Genomic DNA, 6303 nt, shown 5'->3' with positions numbered 1-6303 from the left:
GGCTGTTAGGAATTGTGGGAGTTGAAGTCCAAAACACCTGGAGGGCCCAAGTTGGCCCATGCATGTTTCTAACCTCACAATCTGTGACCCTGAATCCCGCCTTCCCGAAATATTTCCTAATATAATAATAAAATGTATATAGATATTTTTTATAAATATATTAAAAATTAAGGTACCGCCGAGCCCTCTTGTGTTTTCTCCTGCCCTTCGCACAAACACATGTTCCTTTTCCTCTCTTATTCCCCTCCGAAAAATCTTTTATATTCTTGCCTGGAAACTTATTATTATTATGAACTAGATATGAAGATTTTAAGTGTTCTCAGCAGGATTAATGGTGCATCTACGCTGCAGAGTTAATGCAGTTCGATATCATTATTTTTAAACTGCCATGGCTCTTGTATCTCGTCCATCTCTTATCACAAACTTGATGGTATATTAAATATTGCAGAATGCTAGAATTGGGGTGCACCTTCATGGTAGAATTAACGTAGTTTGACGCCACTTTGAACTGCCATGGCGCAATGGTATGGAGTCATGGGTGTTGATTATTGGACGCCATTTTGTTTCTGGCCTCAAAATGCTTGCGGCCACCATCTTGTGGGAAGACAAAGCAACCAGGAGATATATGGATGGGTCTGCTTTTAGGAATATAAGTTGCTGACTTCTGAGGAGAACCTGTGAAAAATTATTCTCCAGGAAGCTCATCATTAATTGGGAAAGAAGCAAAATGGCCGCTCTCTCAGTGTGTTGAAGGAGTTGAGGAATGGCGGCCATTTTGTAGTCACCAATCATGTTATCTAACCTTTTGTGCTCTTCCCAAACCACAAAATGGCACCATTGTCTAACTTTTGAGGAGAACCTATGTAGGCTGTGAAATATTAGTGTCCAGGAAACAAAATGGCTGCTCCTCGTCAATTGGAAAAGAAACAAAATGGCCGCTCTCTTCAGTATGTTGATGTTTTTGAGGCATGGTGGCCATTTTGTGGCCTGCCTATAAATATTGCAGCATATTATCAACTTTTTTGTGCTCATCCCAAACCACAAAATGATGCCATAGTGTCTGAGTTCTGAAGAGAACTTGTGTAGGCCACGAAATATTATTCTCAAGGAAACAAAATGGCTATTCCTCATCAATTGGGAAAGAAACAAAATGGCTGCTCTCATTAGCGTGTTGATGTCTTTGAGGAATGTTCTTTAATTGGGAAAGAAACAAAATGGCTGCACTTGTCAGTGTGTTGATGTCTTTGAGGAATGGTGGCCATTTTGTGGCCTGCTGTGGCATATTATCAACCTTTTGTGCTCCTCCCAAACCTCAAAATGACACCATAATCTGACTTCTGAGGAGAACTTGGTTAGGCCTTGAAATATTACTCTACAGGATACAAAATGGCTGTTCTTTAATAGGGAAAGAAACAAAATGGCTGCTCTTGACAGTGTGTCGATGTCTTTGAGGAATGGTGGACATTTTGTGGCCTGCTGTGGCATATTATCAACCTTTCGTGCTCCTCCCAAACCTCAAAATGACACCATAGTCTGACTCATGAAGAGAACTTGTGCAGGCCTTGAAATATTATTCTACAGGAAACAAAATGGCTGCTCTCATCAGCATGTTGATGTCTTTGAGGAATGGTGGACATTTTGTGGCCTGCTGTGGCATATTATCAACCTTTTGTGCTCCTCCCAAACCTCAAAATGACACCATAATCTGACTTATGAGGAGAACTTGTGCAGGCCTTGAAATATTATTCTACAGGATACAAAATGGCTGCTCTTGTCAGCATGTTGATGTCTTTGAGGAATGGTGGCCATTTTGTGGCCTGCTGTGGCATATTATCAACCTTTTGTGCTCCTCCCAAACCTCAAAATGACACCATAATCTGATTTATGAGGAGAACTTGTGTAGACCTTGAAATATTATTCTACAGGAAACAAAATGGCAGTTCTTATCAATTGGGAAAGAAACAAAATGGCTGCTCTCATTAGCGTGTTGATGTCTTATAGCAATGGTGGACATTTTGTGGCCTGCTGTGGCATATTATCAACCTTTTGTGCTCCTCCCAAACCACAAAATGGCACCATAGTCTGACTTATGAGGAGAACTTGTGTAAGCCTTGAAGTATTATTCTACAGGATACAAAATGGCTGCTCTTGTCAGCATGTTAAATGTCTTTGAGGAATGGTGGCCATTTTGTGGCCTGCTGTAGCATATTACCAACCTTTTGGGCACCATAGTCTGATTTCTGAGGAGAACTTGTGAAGGCCTTGAAATATTACTCTACATGATACAAAATGGCTGTTCTTTAATTAGGAAAGAAACAAAATGGCTGCTCTTGTTAGCGTGTTGATGTCTTTGAGGAATGGTGGCCATTTTGTGGCATATTATCAACCTTTTGTGCTCCTCCCAAAACACAAAATGGCACTATAATCTGACTTATGAGGAGAACTTGTGTAGGCCTTGAAATATTCTACAGGAAACAAAATGGCTATTCTTTCATTGGGAAAGAAACTAAATGGCTGCTCTTGTCAGTGTGTTAATGTCTTTGAGGAATGGTGGCCATTTTATGGCATGGTGTGGCATATTATCAACCTTTTGTGCTCCTTCCAAACCTCAAAATGACACCATAATCTGATTTATGAGGAGAACTTGTGTAGGCCTTGAAATATTATTCTCCAGGAAACAAAATGGCTGTTCTTTAATTGGGAAAGAAACAAAATGGCTGCTCTTGACAGTGTGTTGATGTCGTTGAGGAATGATGATCATTTTGTGGCATGCTGTGGCATATTATCAACCTTTTGTGCTCCATCCAAACCTCAAAATGACACCATAGTCAGACTTATGAGGAGAACTTGGTTAGGCCTTGAAATATTATTCTACAAGATACAAAATGGCTGCTCTTGTCAGCATGTTAAATGTCTTTGAGGAATGGTGGCCATTTTGTGGCCTGCTGTAGCATATTACCAACCTTTTGGGCACCATAGTCTGATTTCTGAGGAGAACTTGTGAAGGCCTTGAAATATTACTCTACATGATACAAAATGGCTGTTCTTTAATTAGGAAAGAAACAAAATGGCTGCTCTTGTTAGCGTGTTGATGTCTTTGAGGAATGGTGGCCATTTTGTGGCATATTATCAACCTTTTGTGCTCCTCCCAAAACACAAAATGGCACTATAATCTGATTTATGAGGAGAACTTGTGTAGGCCTTGAAATATTCTACAGGAAACAAAATGGCTATTCTTTCATTGGGAAAGAAACAAAATGGCTGCTCTTGTCAGTGTGTTAATGTCGTTGAGGAATGGTGGCCATTTTATGGCATGGTGTGGCATATTATCAACCTTTTGTGCTCCTTCCAAACCTCAAAATGACACCATAATCTGATTTATGAGGAGAACTTGTGTAGGCCTTGAAATATTATTCTCCAGGAAACAAAATGGCTGTTCTTTAATTGGGAAAGAAACAAAATGGCTACTCTTGACAGTGTGTTGATGTCGTTGAGGAATGGTGGCCATTTTGTGGCATGCTGTGGCATATTATCAACCTTTTGTGCTTCTCCCAAACCACAAACTGGTACCATAGTCTGACTTCTGAGGAGAAATTGTGTAGGTTTTGAAATATTACACTACAGGATACAAAATGGCTGTTCTTTAATTGGGAATGAAACAAAATGGCCGCTCTTGACAGTGTGTTGATGTCCTTGAGGAATGGCGGCCAATTTCTGGCCAGTTCTCCCAGTAAATACAGTGGCTTATGACTAACCAAACCACAAGACATCAATACTGTGGCGCATTACTAAACATTTGTGCTTCTCCCAAACCACAAAATTGCGGCATCGTTCCCAGGCTTAAAATGGCTGCCAGAATTGAACAATCAAAAGGTCCCCTACACACATCACCACCACCACCACGTTTCCTAAATCTAAGCTGGCTTTTGTCTTCTTAATGGCAGACATATATATTTGTTTCATGTAAGACAGGAGGCCATTTTGATTTCCTCACAGGACAAACTGTCATGGTGGCAGTTTGTCCTTTTTTTGGAGGGGGGGTGGGTTGTTTAACTTCCTCCCTGTCCTCTTTTGTTTCTGAATAGGATCTCCTTCGGCCCTGTTTGTCCTTTTTTGAGTGTACAGCTGTTTTAATCTGTTGTTATTATAGTGACACGTTGCACTAAGGGTGCGTCTTGGCCCTCCCAAGTGTTTTGGACTACAACTCCCACAATTCCTGGCCTCAGGCCCCTTCCTTTTCCCCCTCAGCCGCTTAAGCGGCTGAGGGGGAAAAGGAAAGGGCCTGAGGCCAGGAATTGTGGGAGTTGTAGTCCAGATTCTTGCCTACTGGATCTCCCCTTTCCCCCTTGTCAATATTTGTTGGTTTCTAAAACGAAAGCAAAGCAGATTCCCTTTGGCAACAACAAACAGGGACGCTTCACTTTCCCCTTGCTAGTTCTTATTTTTTTAAACAACAACAACAACAATAATAATAATGATTCAGTTTCTCCCCTTTTCGAGGCTGCGTCTTTTGAGAATCCCTGACACTGTATGAATGAATGGAAGAAGAACTTAACTTTCGATTCCTTTGCTTTTTAACTTTTTTGGTTGGGATTGGGGGGTGGGTGGGTTTGTTCTTGGTTTTTATTTGCAGAATTATTTAATTGCCTGTATCAGATTTACTGTAAAAGATGAGAAATAAAACTTTAAAAAAGCTCGATTTCTTTTGTGGTTTTTCAGGGAAAAGAATATAAGTTTTCAATCGTATTGTATTGCTTTTAGTGTTAGCCACTTTGTGTCTCTTGCTAGAGATATGTATGTATTGTGTCAGAAACGAATAGAGATTATAGTTGTTGTTGATATATATATGATATATATATATATATGGGAAGGTTTTGGTGGCATCTTCCTGCCTGGCAGAATGGGGTTGGACTGGATGGCCTTTGGGGGTCCCTTCTATCTATCTATCTATCTACCTACCTACCTACCTACCTACCTACCTACCTATCTATCTATCTATCTATCATGCCTCCCTCCCTCTAGAATAGAGCTTTAATGGAAGTTTTAATGCTGCCTTGTGGATATTGACTGTGCTGGTACGGCTGTACCAAGAGCTCCAACTTCCTTTTCTTTCTTTGAGTGTTTGCATGCATTCCAAAGTTCCATGCATTTTGCAATAAGGTGGCTTCCCTTGGTTTGCAGTCATGGGGTTAGCCACCTGCCTATCATCGTTGGGTTTTTTAGTTCCGCCCCTTTCCCCAGGGTTCAGGAAGGAAAGGGAGCCATTTTAGCTCAGTCTTATAGTTGAAAGCTTAGCTACAGGACGTGAATCAGCTCCACCTGTAGAAAAACTTCGTTTCTTATGAAATTCCGGGGGAAAACAGTCCCAAAGCTCTGGCTGGGGAATTTACAGCCTCACAGCTTTAAGGAAAAGCCTTTAAAAGAAACCGTTTCACAGCACAACCCTTGTTGGGGTTAAAGAAACAAACCCACAACGTTCATGGAGAAAATCCAAAGGACTCCAGCTGGAGAATCTACAAAGCCTTGGCTGGTAGGTCTACTTGGGGCCCAAGAAGCAGTTTGGAGCCGGGAGTAGGGCCCACACCAGCAAAGTTTAGAAAGTAGATTGCCCAAGGAGGGGTTAAAAAGGGTTTTCCTCTTAAAGAAAAGAAACAGTTCATGAAGCCAGTTGCCTGTCCCTTGTGGACAAGATTAAGAAAGGCACCAGTTGACGTATTTGTTTGACTTGTTAAAGATCTGAGAAGTATATGATTATTTTGTTGAAGACCTAAGCAATAATAAAGGGCCTTGTTAAACTTTTCAAGCTTCTAAAGACTTTGTATAGGAAGATCCTTAGGGCCTCTCAGCTGAGGCACCCCAGCTTCCCGCTGGGCACAAAGAGCACATCCTATTCAAAAGCCAATTGCTATAGGCCCAGTGCATGACAGCACATTGACCTAGAGCTGCAAGGTGAAGAGTATGCATAGAAGTAAATGACATTAAAAGAAACCTGGTTCACTCACAGCCTGGGGGATGGGGAGGCCTTGAAAATAGCAGTGGCTTTGGTGCAAATGAATTGCTTTTTATTAAAGGCCGCTGTTGTCCTTTCCTTTTCAAAGGAAGGGGGATGAAGCTTGGGCCGCTTGCAAAGCAGATCCTTTTCCCTTCCGGGTGCAAAGAGGTTGCTGCAACAATGGCTGCCAAAGAGAGATGTTGGAAGATGGATGAAGGTGCAGAAGAGGTTAATGATGATGCAATGTACTACTCATCTGTTTAGGGATGCTCGGATGTTTTAAACATGAATATTGTCCCCTCCAACAACCC

Source organism: Anolis sagrei, chromosome 6, assembly GCF_037176765.1.
Source record: "Anolis sagrei isolate rAnoSag1 chromosome 6, rAnoSag1.mat, whole genome shotgun sequence".
Classification (NCBI taxonomy): Eukaryota; Metazoa; Chordata; class Lepidosauria; order Squamata; family Dactyloidae; genus Anolis; species Anolis sagrei.
This window is presented reverse-complemented; position numbering follows the sequence as displayed.